General features: G+C 42.0%; 1 protein-coding gene across 2 annotated transcripts in view; it reads left to right on the top strand.

Moving 5' to 3' along the window:
• Positions 1-4,933: 4,933 nt before the first annotated feature.
• VSNL1 (visinin like 1) overlaps positions 4,934-16,613 on the top strand; it is an 86,852-nt gene continuing 75,172 nt past the window's right edge. The window contains exon 1 of one of the 2 annotated variants that reach the window (XM_038130812.1): positions 4,934-5,112. The gene's annotated coding sequence lies outside the window, so the exon portion shown is untranslated. Of the gene's footprint in view, positions 5,113-5,865; positions 5,973-16,613 lie in introns of those variants that run through there. The other variant, XM_038130814.1, reaches the window with a different exon arrangement.

Here is a 16,613-nt window from a genome sequence, read left to right as displayed (position 1 = left end):
TTCTTTATTTTTAATTTCATGATTTGCCATTACTTCTACAGTTTGGTCCCAGTTTTTCCAAGTCATCAATATAGTATTTTAGCTAAGAACAATCACTCACAGATCAAATAAGCAAACAAAGTCCAAAGAAAGTTGGAACATCTCAAGGCCACATGACCAGCGTGACTTCACAGGAATTATTCTGTGTATGTAAAAGTTCTGCCTTGAGCTAAATGGCAGAGGAAAGCTATGATTAGGACATTTGTAGAAAATGAAATGCTCCAAAGTTTTGTCATTCCTATCCTTCTAAACACCCCTTATTTACTTGAAGCTTATATTTCTCAGGTCCAGAATGTCAGCCTTTTATTTCTGCTTGAGCAAATGCCTCACTTAAGAAGAATAACTGGAACAGTGTCTGTGGAAAGCAGCCTATTGGAGTGAAACCTGGGCTCATGCCATTTAGGTTTAGACATTTCATTTAGGTGCCTGAACTTAAATATTTCTTATCTTGACTCTTGCTAGCCAGGTTCCCAGCCTGAATCACTCTATTACAGTTTCTTTGTATTTTCATTGACATGAAAGGAAATGCAAGGAAATGCAAGCAAATAGACAAGTATTTAGCTATCAAATGTAAGCTCTAGAGTTAGGCATTGCACACACTCCCCAGTTGTGACTGTATTATACAACATCAGAGACAATGTTACATAAATGGTATTTTCTTTGCAGTTCATTTCATGAGCCTAAGAAATTGAAGACTAATAAATGGTCTCATTTATAAAAAGGCTGAATTATAATTTATTTGGTCTGACACAAACAAAGGTGATCTGCATACAATAAATCACTACATTTTACAAAGAAGAAAAATTTCATTTATTAGTAAAATAAGTTAATTTTGTTTTATCTGTATTCTTAGGGGCATTATTTTTAAAAGAATATTTTAATTGAGATATGAAATTGAAAGATTATATATATATATAAATGTCATTTTCTTGTAATTATATATATCACATTAATAAGCAAGACAATCTATAGTCACTTTGAAAGTGAAAAAATCAGCCATGTTCATTGTTTCTGTTGAGCATCAAGAATCTCACCCTTTTCCAACTGCAGTGTGTTGCAGCAGCTTCGTTTAATCACAGAGCCTTGAAGCAGCTCCCTTCTGCCAATCCTTGCAGCCGCATTGCTGCTTTCAGCTCCCCATCTAACAGACAAGTACATCTCAGTGTGTAAAAAACTGCACCAAGGGAGCACAGAAAGAAAGAAAATCATTCCTTCAAAAGGCCTGGCAGAACATAAAGCATATAGCTAGAGATGTAGATATAGACTCAAACTCCTTCTAATTATATTTTTTCTGTTGCTGATTCTTATGAAATATATATGCAAATATATTCTTAGCAAGTATTGAGCATTAAAGAGAGAGGGGAAAACGCAAACCCCACAATGGTATTCGGCAATTAAACTGATGTCTGCAAAACAGGAGATCATGCTAAATTAAAAAAAAAAAATAATCTCATTACCAGTAAGCCTCCTGCTGAGATAGTGAGTCCTCTCAGAGACTACTGTGTCTTTTAATATTGAATTGTCTACTCTGGAGTGCAAAGGAGGGAGAGAAAAAAGGAGAGGAGGATCCTCGATTTCATTAGATTTTGAATTTCCTTCTGGAGGTGCCTATCTATCTCCCCTGACAAGATCAGAGTCTTAGAGCCTCACTTGGCTTCTTTCAAAGGTACAAGCAGCACGTTCAGGAGATTGAAAGCCAAAAGAAGACTCATGTAAGGCATGGAAGACTGTAAAAGAGCAGGTACCCAGAGCAGGTTGTTATGCTATTCATTCAAAAACTAAGAATTCTATTTACACTGTTCATACTGAGGGTAAAATAAAAAATATACACTTTCAATAGAAAATTTTGGGTCAGATCCTGACTTCTTTTAAATTGCTGTAGCCCCATTATGAGCATCATGTTATTTAGGTAAAAAAAAACCATCTGAAGTTGCAACAATTAGTTGGCAACAATAAGTTGCATTTGCAACATCCAAAGACCTGTAGAGCAAGAAAATGGAAAATTCTACCATTATCTATCTTGAGAAGCAAGTGTAGCAAATGTAATTCTCCACAGTCTAAAATACATTATTTGCACAGATAAAAAAAAAAAAAAGAATGCTAAGTGGCTGAAAATGCCAACAATCTGAACTGGTAAACTTTTACAACCAACTTACAAAATTTAATGCAGTGTAGGACAGCACCATGTAAGATGCGTCATAATAGCACACACTGGTAATGCCATTATTATCTTTCTAGTGATAACACCATGAATAGAATAGAGGTAACTTATTAAATTGTTGATCTACGCCAAAATGAAGCTTTTTCATGAGAGTTTTTGACTAAGCACTAATAATGCAAGTGGAGAGGCTTTCTATGTATATACACCTTTCAAATGGGATTTTGAATTGCATTGTTTCTGTGATGTAGTGCATGTAAAAACAAGGCTGTTTTCTAGAATAATACTGTGGAGTACCTCTTTTTTTGGATGAGAATCTTGTTTTCAAATGCATTTGAAAATGCAGTCTAAGTAACCGGATTTTATATGGAATTACATAAATGTAGACAGGGAAATTTTTAGATGAAAAGCATATACATAGTATACGTTGCTTAATCTACACCTTTTTTGTAGTTGATGGGAATTCTGCCATTGCATTCGATTTAAAAAAAATACTATGATGTAGAAAATGCCCTATTTAAATATGTTTTAGCCACTTTTTTTTTTTTGTTTTAATCCAACCTATTATTTCTGCTTTTTGAGGGTAAGCAAGTGTTCGGGTTTTTGCAAAAGATGACCCTGAATGATGAGGAAAGGGGCATCCTCTCTAAGTCCCAGTCACACAGCAGACAATCAAGCCTAAGGCAGCTTTCTGGCCATCTGCCTGAAATACTGCTACCTTGGCAGTTGTGGAAGAACACACAAAACTCAGCTAAGACACCAAGTGCACACCAGAGTTTAGAGCTGCCCCAGAGCTCTGCACTTCCATAGCTACACTGCTGCCACTAGAAAAGTTACAAAGATGAGATGAAGTCACGCAGTAACTGCAGTATGGACAAAATCAAAATAGGTCACACAGAGTGAATGTTGCCCCGTGGTAGTAAAAGACAAACTTATGAAGAACTGAGCAAGAGACAGAAAATATGAGGGAACAATGTGGTTAAAGCTTGGAAGCAGATGTTACGGCATTCTAACTTTCATTATGCTCGAGATGATTATTAATGATCTGCCAGGCCAAGAAAGCAATGAGGTAGCACAATATGAAGATGATAGAAAATAATTTAAATTAATCTGAACAAATAAAACATGAATTTCAGACATACCCAGTGAAGTGTATCAGATCCTGTTTCTTTCTGCTAAGCCTGGAATAGAACTAAATTTTTAGCATTTTCAGGCTATTTTTACACATCTAGAAAATCAAAACATGAACTGAAGAGAGGGGTGCGCTGGAAAATTAAAAAAAAAAAGCATAAAATAATAAAATTGCTGCCTTACACCAAAAAAAAAAAATTCTGGGAGCAAAATTGGTGACTTTCGCCAATCACAAAAAGATAGCCTATGAATTCAATTGTCGACATCAGCATACTGAAAATACTGTTACTTCCTGTACATTTGTACACATCAGCTTGTGTTATAATTTAATTCTTCGGGCATTTCAACAGTAAATGAAAAATTATTTCCATCTATCACTTACTATACAATCTTCATGCTTTTGTCTTTCTGAAATAATGAGCAGATAGTTAAAAACAGGCATCGTGTAATTCACTCTCTTATTATATATGCCATTATTTTGCCTCCCTTTCACCTCCTTGCTGTATCCATCTGCTTTCTGCAGTGTTGTGCTTAGGACATGCTAAATATGCTTAATTTATGTAAACAGTCAGTGACAGAGCTTGTCATGCATGAAAGTAAACACTGATGTATGTCTCTGCCTTAAAAAGGACCTACACGCTGAGCAGTGTCTTGTGAAGGAGCCCTGATCGTTTACTCCTACCGCAAAAGCAACTGCTACAGTGACAGCGACAAACGCGAGGGCAGGGCAGCCTCAGTTGGGTTTTATATTGAAGGGCAAGACCAGCTGAATTTCACATTTCAGGGGTTTAATGATGTTTTAAAGCTAAGCTATATAACATCAACTTCCGTGATAGTGTAAGAAGCTTGTGGACAAGAGCCAAGGTGTAAGCGTGGCTAGCAATGGAAGATGACGCCCACACACACGTGTGACAGCTCCAGGCGGCTCGGTGCAGGGGACACCGCTGCCCTCACCTTGCACACGAAAGGAACCAGATGGGGACCGGCCTCTTCTCCCAGGCAACTGCCTGTATGAGGACACAGCGCTGAGCCGTGCCAGGGGATGTTTAGGTTGGACATTAGGAAGAAAACCTTCACAGAAAGGGTCAATAGATAACAGAATGGACTGCCCAGGGAGGTCGTGGAGTCATCATCCCTGGAGGTGTTAAAAGACTGGAACGTGCCACTCGGTGCCAAGGTCTGGTTGACAAGGTGATGTTTGGTCACAGGTTGGACTCGATGATCCCAGAGGTCTTTTCCGACCTAATTGATTCTGTGATTCTGCGACCACCCCGCGCTGCCGGCGCTGCCGGCGCTGTCCCCGCACGCCGGGCGCGGCGCGGTTGCACGCGTGGAGCGAAGGAGCCGCCGAGCGAAGCGCAGCCCGCCGGGCAAGGCACGGACGACGCCGGGCACAGGGAGCCGGCGCTCGGCCCTGAGTGACTCCGAGGCCGCCGGGCCGAGCGGGCCGCGGTGCCAGGGCCGGTCGCCGCCGGGCCGCGCCCCTCAGCCCGCGGCCCCGCGGGTCCCGGCCCCGCCCGCCCCGGGGCTTCCCCCGCTCCCGCCCGCGCCGCCCGGCCCCGCGCGCATGCTCGGAGCGCGGGGCGGCGCGCGGGGCGGCGGTCCTGCAGTGCGGGGCGGCGGCGGGCGGCGCGCGGGGCGGAGCGGGGGCGCGCACAGGAGCTGCGGCGCGAGCGGCGGCGGGCGCGCACCGAGGCGGCGCCGCGTGTCCCTCCGGCCCCAGCAGCGCGCGGGACCCCGGGCCCTGCGCCCTCCTCCGCACCGCGGACAGACCCCCGCCCGCAGTAAGTGCGGGGAGGGAGCGCAGGGGGAAAGCGGGGGGATTCGGGCTCCGCACCCGCGAGGTGCGGGCGAGAACCGGCTGCCGGGCTGCCCCGCGCGGGGCTTTTCCTCCCGGGAAGGCGGCGGGATGGAGGCGCGGCGGGGCTGAGGCGGGGGCTGCGCGGCCTCGGCGCTGCTCAGCGGTCGGAGATCATCCTCACCGGGAAAGTTGGTGTGCGCGGTCGGTGTGCGGGAGTTGTTCCGCTGGCGAGATGGAGAGAAAGCGTACCCGCGGCGATTTGCCGTTAACTCTGGAAGGATGGGACCGAATCTCCCACCGATCCGGATATGAGCACCGACAGCATCCAGAGGAAGAGCTGAGCTGTCGCGTAACAATTTGCGCTTCGAAACGCTTTGGTGGAAGAGGGAGTCTGGCGTTCGTGTTCGTTTGAAAAGCGATAGCGAAAAGGGCATGATATTTTTCCAGTAGGGAAAGGGAAAAAAAAGGGGGGAAAAAAGACCGTGCGAAACCAAGCGCCAGAGCAGCCCTCACAAGGTCATCACACCACGAGGGAGGCAAAAGTGCTCCCGATCCATGCGATCGCTCTATCGCTTTTCATACTGTCTGTAAGGGGTGTTTTTATTTTATCATTTAATTTATTTAACAGGCGAGGTGTCTGCAGGTGGTAGCGTGGTAGGTGCGGGGCGGAGGTGCCGCGCTCCTGCTATTTACTAGGGCATCAATCGGAGTGAAGATGGAGGTGGGAGGAGATAACAAAAGCTGATGTGCGATCCTGGGCATCTCCCACACGAAGGCGTGAGAAGGAGGAGGGAAAGGAGACGGCAGGAGAGAGAATTTCATTTCCAAAGATCAAAACAAAAGGTGGAGCAGGTTGAGACAGATCGTGAGCAGCCGGGGCGGAAAGCAAGGGAGGCGATTTCCGCGCTGACCCGAGCGGAGCGGAGTGCGGGGGCTCTGCGGGGGCCGGGATGTGCGCGGCTGCGGACGGAGGGAGGGAGCGCGGGCGGGGGCTGCCCGACCGGCGCAACTTTGCGCGCCAGCATCGCTTGGGAATAAGCTGCTCGCACCCGGAGAGACGCGCTGCTTGTGTGGGGCGAGGGGAGGAACGCCTGCCGGTACCCCCAGGGCTTCTTCGCCCTGCTCTTCCATCCCCCGCCGGGAAGGAGCGGGTCCTGGCCGCGGGGTGCGGGGGGAGCGCGGTGCTCAGCGCTGCGGCGGGGACGCTTCCCCGGCGCCCGTGGTGCCGCGCCGGGACACGGGGGCTCGGCGCCGTGCGGGGCGCTGCCAGAAGGGACTCCAGCACTGCCGCCCTCCCGCACAGCTCGGTCCCCGCCGCTCACTGCCTTCTGCAGCTCTGCCCGTGCCGTCGGCCCCCCCGGTGCGAGGCTTTTCCCGCCCGCCCAGAGGTGTCCCCACCCCCCGGAGTCCCCCGCTCTCCCCACTGCCCCCACAAGGGAACGCCTCCCTCCTCCCCCCCCAGCCAGGCGGTCCCCTTCCTTGCACGAAGCCGCTTGCAAGGTTCCCCCACCCCAACTTCGCATCCCATCCCCAACGCCCAGAGCTTTTCCTCTGCTGGGTGTTCCCCCCGGCGCCTCCCTGGCTTGCCCCATCCTGGGCTGGCTGCTCCGGCCTCTGGCGTGCGGGAAAACCGTCGGGGATTGGGGGGGGAAGGGGAGGCTGATGTTACGCAACTGCAGACCCTCCGCTTCCCCGGCCCTGGAGGAGCCTGTTAGGGGCTTTCCGGAGGTAGGACGGCGCTCTCCGCCTTCCTCGGGCGAAGGGCAGCTGGAGCCGGAGCGGGCGGAGCTCCCGCTGCCGCGCAGGTACCGCGCTCCCGAATCCTGCGCGTCCCGGAGCAGTGCAGCAAGGCGGGAAGGGGGTTTACCTGCCCCGCCAGGCTTTTCGGCTGACATGCAAACGTGCAGATAACAGGGTGATGAAAACACCTGCCCTTTTCATTAAAATTGAAGGGTAATTGCTTGGGCATTAAACACATAGCCAATTATCAAAAGGCCAAATATATGAATAAATTCCGTGTTCTCGTACAGAAGATGTTAATGTAACAGATGGGTTTAAGCAATACAGGTACTTCTCCCAACAATTCTGCTGGTGATATATTTTTAGCAGTGTTTTGTTATTAGTGTGCCTTTGGATAGGCATTCTCGTCCTTCATATGTTGGAAAGTTCAGATCTCAGAGGTATCACTATGTCTTCAGGAAGAATAAGAAGATGGATATAATTTATAACCAGAATATGATATGCAACAGATTAATCACACAGAAAAATAAGTGTATGTGGAAGCTCAGTCTCTGTAGAATACATAATCACTGTCCCTTTCAGAACGCGTACTTCCTTGTAGTTGTTTCTGTCACATATTTTCAGAGTCATTAGTTTTCACTACTACCCTATTACTTGACAGAATGCCTTTTCTTTTTAAAGAACATAGTTCATTTAAGAACATGAGTTTGCTTGAAAGATCTTCTAGTACAGTGTTCATACAGCACAATCCATTTCAGGTTTGTGGACTGTGATCAATTCTAATTAAAACTTCAATTATGTTTTTCTCAATTCAAACAAAGCGTGAAGTAGTCTGGGCTGATGTTGCTGTGAAGGAAAAGTAAGGAAACGTGTTCTTCATCTTGGTTATGTGTTATCCCTGCCTTTTAATTAAGGACTGAATCCTTAATCTTGTTATTTATCCACAAACTTTTTTGACATAGGGCTGCAATACTTAACGAGTTTTCTACGATTTCCCTGTCTTCTTGACTGATAGAAAGGTATACCTGCACACCACTGATTTTTCAACGGGCTTCTTGTTCTGGAACATCCAGCTATTGCTGGGAGATCAGTTGTGTCATCAAGCGGCATCTACTCCGGAGTATCACAGCGTTATGTAACTCACAACACAGAGCAAATGCCAGAGATGTCTCTGCCTCTTGTCGGTCCCGTTGTGCGGTTCCCTGTGTGCCTTCCCCTGCTGTATTGTAGCAAAGAGTCAGAGCTGATACCACCCCACAACACCAGCTAAAGGGAAACTCTGCTCTGGCTAGAATGATGAGGCCAAGTCTAACTGGGATGTGATGGGGCAGGGCAGGCTAGGGCAGAGCAGAGCGGGGGAAATGATGCTGGCTGTGCAGGATGGAAGCGGTGCAATGCCGCTGGCTTTGGTGCTGTTTGGAAGAGGCGCCACGTGTCCCAGGCTGCGACATCCTGCTGACTGCAGCATGTCTGGGGTCTGGGGGGATCCCGACGTTCCTTCCAGCAGGTCCTCCTAAAGAGCTGCAGCACCATTGTGCTGCTACAGGCCTCTTGACTTTTCTTTCTGCCTATACACGCAGTATAGCTGCAGGAAGGATCTAAATCTAAGGATACAGGTTGCTTTAACAAACACATGAACGTGGTGAACTTTGTTGTGGGTGATTCCGTAATTGTTTACATTTCAAGCTGTTGTCCTGGTTCTGTTTTTCAGTTTTGGAATTGTAATGTTGTGTCTGCGCAATGGATTCCTAAGCTTTTTTGTATTGTGTCTGTGCCTCACGCTCTCATTTTAGGGATTCAGTTCTGTCGACCTTTGCAGATTCCCGTAGATTTCCAGAATTTTATGTCTCTTGGCCAAAAAGTGCTGGCTCATTCTCTTAATTGTGAATCAAACAGCAATGTACACTAATTGAAGATAGAGTTAGAAAATATAAAGTATGGTAGACAGATTTAGTTTTAAAGTCTTAGGAATTGAAACATGCAGCACTTACCCTGAGCAGCTGTGCTCCTTGTCTGTGATGTTAAACATTTGTCAGCACCAGTCTTCACCCTTTTGTTTTGAATAGATATTGTTGTAGCAGTGTGCATTGGGGCTAAATACCCCTTGACATTTGAGTGGTCTGTAAAGAAGCTTGTTGCCAGGTGGGTTTGGTTGCCCATGAATTCTTTGCTTTCTTTAATTTTGTCTTGCATTAACAGAGAAAAACACTGTGTGATCTTCCTGCATTATTTCTCATGGCTAATTTTGATTCAGACTACTCTATAATGTGCCTAGACCATTTAATCTGTCCCCATTTCCTTTTGGGTTACTATTACCTGCATTTGCACACCTTGTGCCATTCTCTACATGCTTGGGCTTTTTCTTCCTTGAGTGTAATTTTGTTCCTTCTTTTTGTGCGTGTTCATTGCATCTTCCGATCGCTTTCCACCTGACCAGTTATTTTCTTTTCTGTTTATTTCTTTCTTGGGAAAGACCATGGTTTACCCCATAGCTTCTCTCCATGGCATCGTTGAAAGCTCTATGTGGTACAGGAATACAGCACCAACAGGGAAGGCTGTGAGCATTTGCTGTGCTGGAAGACGTAAGGATACAGATGGGCTCCCATCACAGGGCGGCGCTTTCTTACCTCAGCTCCAACTACTTGACTTTATTCATAGACAGAGAATCTTATATTTTGACTTTTATGTTATTGGTCTGAGAGTAATAGCAATAAACCTTTTCAAGGAAAATTAAGCAGATGATGAAAAGGATATTTTTTTCATTGAATGCAAAATTTCTGAGTAGTGCTACAAATTTTTATTGCTTTTTAAGTTACAAAGTGCTAAAATGTATAAATTTTTAAAAATTTTTTTGAACTATGTCAATGTTATCCACAGGGTCTCTGCTTTCAAGAGCTTTTCCACATTTGGATGTGAATGTGACTGAAAGGACAATAATACACTTGCAGGAAATTAGGCAGATTTTTAGAGATGGTCTCATAGATGAAAGTTGAAAAAGGCACGTAGTTTCAAGGAGACAGTTGAAGGAGAAAAAGATAAAAGCCACTTGATAGTCAAATTCACTGATTTGTTTATAAAAATATCAAACTGTTTTTCTTTCTGATTATTCCCCTGAGGAAAGTAAGGAACAGAATATGTTTAGTAAAATAACTTGTGAAACCACAGCTAATTGAAATAAATTGTGCTCCTTGGAAGTGAAAGGACAACTGCATCTTTTTTTGAACTAAGCATGATGTGTTCTAAAATTATGATATCAAGGACAAAGGAATACACATTACAGATACTTTTGAAGATTTTCTCCCTGAAGTAAACCCCATAAAGTCGTATATATAATCCCAGACTGTAAAAATTACTGGAATGTATTATAACTTTCTCAGTTTCACTGTTTTGAAAAATCAGGAATTTGCTACATTCTTGAGTTTGTCAAGAACCTACAAGCTTTGAAATAATGAGAAGTGATAATTTGAGATTACCCAGTGGGTCTTTTAAGATAATTATAATAAAATAATTTCTTAATAGGAAGATAAAGAATTTTAAAATCACTTTACCATCACAAAGCCTTTTGAGGAAGATTATCTACATAATCTATATTTAAAAAGTCTGAGTTGATGTCCAGGAAAAAAGATGTAATGGTGATTTCTGTAGCTTTTTCACTAATATAAATATGAGACACTAAACTTTTTGGCTAAAATGACCTTTTATCACTTTTGGCTTAAAACAGATTTAATCTTAAATAATTGATGATTTCAGAGAAACATCATGCAGCACTATTAAATAACAGAAAAAACCCGTTTGACTTATCTCTTGTTCACTAACTTAGACTTTCTCAAAAATGGAGATCCATAGACTTACAAGTGGTGTTGAAAAATAAGACTTACAAGTGGTGTTGAAAAAATTTTTTTGGTCCTGTCAAGGTATTTTCATACAGTAGTTAGGCATAAAAAATAGTATATTTTGTTAAACTTCTAATGAGTTGAATCAACCAATATAATATCAAGCAATGGCATTACTTTGCTCAAACTTTGTACAAGTCAAACTGTATACTCAAAAAGAAAACAGGTTGTGACTGTAATTTACAGAGTTTTTAGACTAATAAATATAAGGCTCTAAAACTTTTGATGAAAATTTCTTATATTAGTTTTAACTTCTAGCTAAATAGAACGTTGTATATTAGAGAAGAAAGCTTTTAGGTTCATAAATGTTTAAATCTACAAGGGAGATTAGAGATTAATGACCATTTTAACCATGTCCAGCAGAGGCCATAGCATTTGACTCACTGATGCCTTTACTCTCCTTTTACATACAAATTTGGGGGAGGGGAAAAAAAATCAGTCTGGATTTAAAGACCATGAAGAATGGAAAATGTATCTCTGTTCTTGCTAAGCTTTTTTAGTAATTAATTATCGTTAGTGTTAAAAATGTGATGGTTCTGGATTTAATTACGAGTTCTTGAACAATCAATCCCCAAAGCAGTTTAAAAAAAACCAACTTAAATAGATCATCTGTTGAGCCTGGTGTGTGTAGAGTACCTATGACTTGATTTTAATATCTGAAAATAATTTTACAAAGTTAATATGTTACTGAAATTTTATTTTTTAAATGAAAGTTTAGTGTTCCACTTTATACAAAACATTTTTGCTCAAAAGTAGATATCAAGTCATTCATTGCAATATGGAATCAAATACAGTGAGAAGACATGAATTTTATCCTTTTTGTGAACTGCATTTGAGAATATATGTGGTTTAATTAGACTTTATTCAGAATGGAGTAGTCTAAAATTAGAAACTGTTGTTTATAAAGCTCTTACAATACAGCATATTTCTCTGTACTCTTATCTGCTATATATAGAAACCCAAAGTAACTGAACACTCTTAGAGAATGAAATGTGAGACATTAGTAGTTAGAATTAAAATGCTTTTGCTTTTTAGTGGAAGCTGGTATATGTAGAGGAAAAAGTTACGATTTTCTAAAGTTAGTGAACATTTTAAAAAGTTTTTTAGCACTGAAAATAAAATCAGCTTATATAATGGATAATACTGCAAAAAGTTATTTGTGCAGTTATTGTTAACATCCAGCACATACCCAGTCAATTTCATCACAATCAATGTTCTTTCATTAGACCGGAATATACACTATTTTTAAGCAGTAATTTTTCCTTTTAAATGTACATTTTTAAAACCATACAAATGAGTAACATCCCTAGTGAATGTTCTTGAAATGTGTGTTTTGAATGGCATAGAAGGCTTTCAGTTTGGAAGATTGATAGCCTGAAAAGTGGTTTTAGTTTGATGTATGAAACATCTGATGTTACTGATGATTTTTGCAAACCAGACTGACTTGTACCAAAGGACTGCATCTTCAAATATCTAACAAAGTTTGGTCTGTTGTTTTTTTTTTTGGGGGGGGGGGGGGGGGGGGGGGGGGGGGGTTTAGGGGGGATTTTGTTGTTGTTTTTTTGGGGTCTTTTTTTTTTTAATCTGACTTGGATATGTCACAACAACCACATTGTAAGGTTGAACAATGCTCAACATAGAGCTCCAGGTTATTTGGAATCTGGTCCCTGCCATCCATGTGAAAATTTAAAAGAATAGTATGAAATCAGTATGTTACATGTTGAAACTTTATATCATGCATCCCTAAATGAAGCGAGTCAGATAATCACAAACTGTTTTTTCCATGTGCATAAATATTCTTGCCTCCTGTCAGTGAAATCCTAACAATACACCACTATTATTGAAATGCCAAAGTGCTTAACAGAAGTAGCTTCTAAGACTCCTTTTCCTCCTCAGGTATGGTAAGAAGACCACGAAGTAGCCTTGATCATTCTTCATAAATAGGTTTTGTTTGCAAGAATTGTCCCCACACTGGGTGTATTCTCAGCTACTTAGTTCAGTGGCTGTTGTTTAATAATTTTAATTCCTGTTTGGGGAAATAGGACGGTTGGAAGGGGCTGTGATGTTTTTACATTTTTCTCACGTGTCTGCCACAAAGAGGTGCTACTGGAACACAGATCAGTAAGTAACTCTTGTTTCTACATGGTTTAAGAGGTGAACATTACTCAGTCAGGCTTCCCACTCTGTTATATGAGAATGTAATCCTGAAGTGTCAACAGGTACTAACTGCCTCTTGTCTTATCTCACCCTTAGCTTTTACTGATCCCTTTTTTCCTCCCTCCCTGGCTCTGCTTCCTGTCTTTGACTCTGCTCCAAAGTCTCCTGTTGCCTAAGAGCCTCCCTCTCCGTGGCAATACTGGCTGTGCACGTTTAACCATGGTGGATGCCTCCTTCATCTTGCATTTTAGCTGTGGTTTTATGTTTGTTTTTTAGACTGTGAGCTTTATAAAGCAAGGATCTAACCTTTGCGTATGGTCTAGAAAGTGCATCTGTATGTACAGTGCTACAAGGGTAAATACCTTCATTAAAATTCTAACAATATACAAGATATGTACCGTGCTTACAACCTGTGCAGAAAGATAGGGTGCATGAACAGCGGTGCAATGGAGTGACTTTGAGCCAACCCATGCCTGGTAGCAGGGACTGGGTTTGCCTCTTGCAGAGCTCATTAGGATACATTCCTACACCTTCTGCTTCCCCCCATGCGGCTGTTCACAGTGGCAAAGCCAGAGAGTGGAGAGCTGGCTGAGGCACGCACTGTTCTCCAGCTCTTGGGCTGTGATGTAGATACACCCTAGAATATGTCCTAAACAGCTGGGTTTGTATATAGATAGCTCTAGATATGCACAAGGTATCTGGTACTTTCAAAGAGAAGTCTGTAAGAAGTCACAGTACAATGTAAACAGATGTTGAGTACAGCTGTGTTCTTTCTGTGTGTCTGTCTGCTTTTTCTGTTGAATCACTCTCTTCAGTGCCTTAACTCTTTATTGCAGTGCAAGACCCAAGATGTTCTTGTAAATCTGCAGAGTAGAAACACAACCTATGTACTTCTTTTTATTTTTATTTTTTTTTCCTGGGATGTGGAATGTTGGGATAGGAAGATTCAGTAGAGACTGAAAATGTTACAGTAATTTATCATAACATTCTCTGTGGTTTTTATTCCTGCATAGTGCTATAAATAGTTCTATTGCATGTACCTATCATCTAATGCCATTGTTGTCAATTTGCTTAACAAAACCTATCACTGCAAGTCCTTCAGGTACAAAGCAGTTTGCTTTCTTTAGATGAGAATGAGCTAGTGAACAGTTGGCTAGTTACTTCTACTGTTTGAGAGGTACATTATTTTAGATTATTACTTTTTTCAGATATTTGTAACCAACTGTAGATTTTCTCATAATGTTCAACTATGAATAAATGAAAACAGTGTAACAAAGATCTGAATTGTTGCTTGAGAAATCCATGGATATATATAAAATACAAGAGTAATTTTCATTTCAGTATCAAATGGTCCTATCATTACTTTGTATTGCTTTTTTAATGTTGGTGAATTAAAGCTAGTCAATTTAAAATTAAAAAATAACCCTGCAACTTCATGTGCTTCAACTACATGAAGAATAACTGTCTGACTATGACTTGAGTTTTAGTGGGTGTCTTGCATTGCACAGTCAGCTGAGGAGGAGACAGATATTTTTTAAATTGCACTTTCTTTCCATATAAATTGCAAGGCCTTGCAGTATGTGACTCATTTCAGCTGCTAGCATCTCCCTGTTGCCAACAGGAGTATATTAGTGAAGACCAATAACAATATATCAATGTCAGCTCATCTCCAGATAAAAGAAAGAGTTCATGAAATGTTCAAGGTTGTTCTGGTGTTGTATGTAACAGAGATAGCTGGAGATCGTAGTTCTTGTATTGCCCAGTAAACCCATCCATTTACTGTTGACAGGATTGATATATTCAGAAGGTCTTCAACATCTGAAGCTGTGTGAGACAACTAACACATTCCCTTATTTTTCCAACTGCATTTTGTCACTCTAACTTATGAGATTCTCAAGTCTACCAAGACCTTCACAGCCACTTGCAGCCATTTCAGTCTTGTACTTCCGTTTTCCTTTGAAAATACCTTCAAGAAGTTTGCAGAAATTAGCATTTTTGGTTTGTTTTGAATGGGCAAATTTAGTGGTATCACTCTGGGCACTCGACTAATGAGGTATTCTTGCATAAACATTGAGTCTGGGAGAAAGAAATAAACAAACAAAAAAGGTAGCAAATTCATACAAGTTAAAAAAGCAAAGTGACCCTCCGACAACCGTGTTATGCTACTTTGCCATGCTTTAAAAATTCAAATTACAGTAGAAGAGAGTTAGACGTGGTTGTACAGTGAAAAGAAACGTGTGCCATTAGTGAGCAGTGGCATTAGCGGCACTATTGACAAATATTGACATTAGGAAATCTTTAGGAACACATGAAAAGATGGCTTCATGGTCATTATAAAAAATTACCATAGAGTTAAATGTGAAATGGAGGTTTCTGGATTAATCTGTTCCTGAAGTAACTGGACCAAAGTCCAAGGCCATACAAATGTAAGGAATCATTCTCTGAGCTGATCTGTCTGATCCCTACTGGAAAAAACTGGATCAAGGAATGGATTTGAATACTGCAGAGTACATGTTAAACCACCAAAACATGTCTGCGAGTGACTGGATTTAAATACATGGGGAAATCTGTTGCTTTGAACACACAGAGTTGACTGGAAGTGTAGGTGTAAGTGTTCAGCAAGCTCTTAGCCTAAAGAAGATGAGACTCGGGGAAAAGGAGAAGGTGTGATCATGAATCATGTCAGAGATGTAGGCAGGATCACATCTGTGAGGATTTCAGTGCTAGCGAGATTAATTTTAAATGAATCAAAAGGAAGGGTAATTTTAAATGAATCAAAAAGGAAGGGGGGAGCAAGGAAAAGGAGTAGCATAACATTTGAAGATAGCAGAAGGTAAAGGTGTCAACATCTAGGAGACACTGGAGTCTCTCACAAAAAGGGTGATTACTATGAAAAGTACTAACAGATGCACTACTTTTTGTGATTTTTTTAGGTGTTGTGAGAAAACTCCTCAGGGAAAATTTGAATTTACAGGAAACATTGAATTTCATGATAAATCTGTCTGATTCTTGCCACTTTTCTCTGAACTGCTCCTTCTGATGTAATGACAGACAAGCTGTATCAGAACTGTGCCAGGGCAGAAGCACCTGAGTTAGGTGTTCAGAGGAAGCTCCTACTGAACTGCCAATGACTACCTGAGCTGTGATAACTTCTCTTATACTGTGTGTCAGATGAGTGATAGATGTAGCTGTTGGAGAAAAGGAAGGAGAATTGAGATGGTTTTCAGTCACATACAAGTCCTAAAAATGACCACAGAAACACCCCCAGTGCAGGCTCTCTCTGGCAGTGAGCTCTGTGTGGGTGCAGGGGAATTTGCTCATCCAAAGGCATTTGGGATGTGAAACTAAGTGGGGAGAAGGATTGGAAAATAAAATGTGAAGTATTTGCATAAGACTTTATATGTTTTCTCATCATATGATTCATTGATCTTATGACTGAACAGCTGTTCTTAAAAATTCTTCTTTTCTGAACTAAAAACCTGTTTGGAGAGCTGATTTGAAGAATTTATGTGACAAGTTGCTCATTGTTTTGCATTTGTATTTATGTGCCGTGTATTTTTTCACTGCTGATGTCAGTTTTGAATGGGATATGGCTACTACAATATTGGCAAATTTATAGAATTTAACATTTCATTCACTTAGTATTACATGATGATGATGCAGAAGGCAGAAGAAACGTACCTTGTCTAAGAGC

The sequence above is a fragment of the Motacilla alba genome, chromosome 3 (assembly GCF_015832195.1).
Source record: "Motacilla alba alba isolate MOTALB_02 chromosome 3, Motacilla_alba_V1.0_pri, whole genome shotgun sequence".
NCBI classification, from domain to species: Eukaryota; Metazoa; Chordata; class Aves; order Passeriformes; family Motacillidae; genus Motacilla; species Motacilla alba.
Note: the sequence above shows the minus strand (reverse complement) of the source record. Positions and strands in the feature narration are given on the sequence as shown.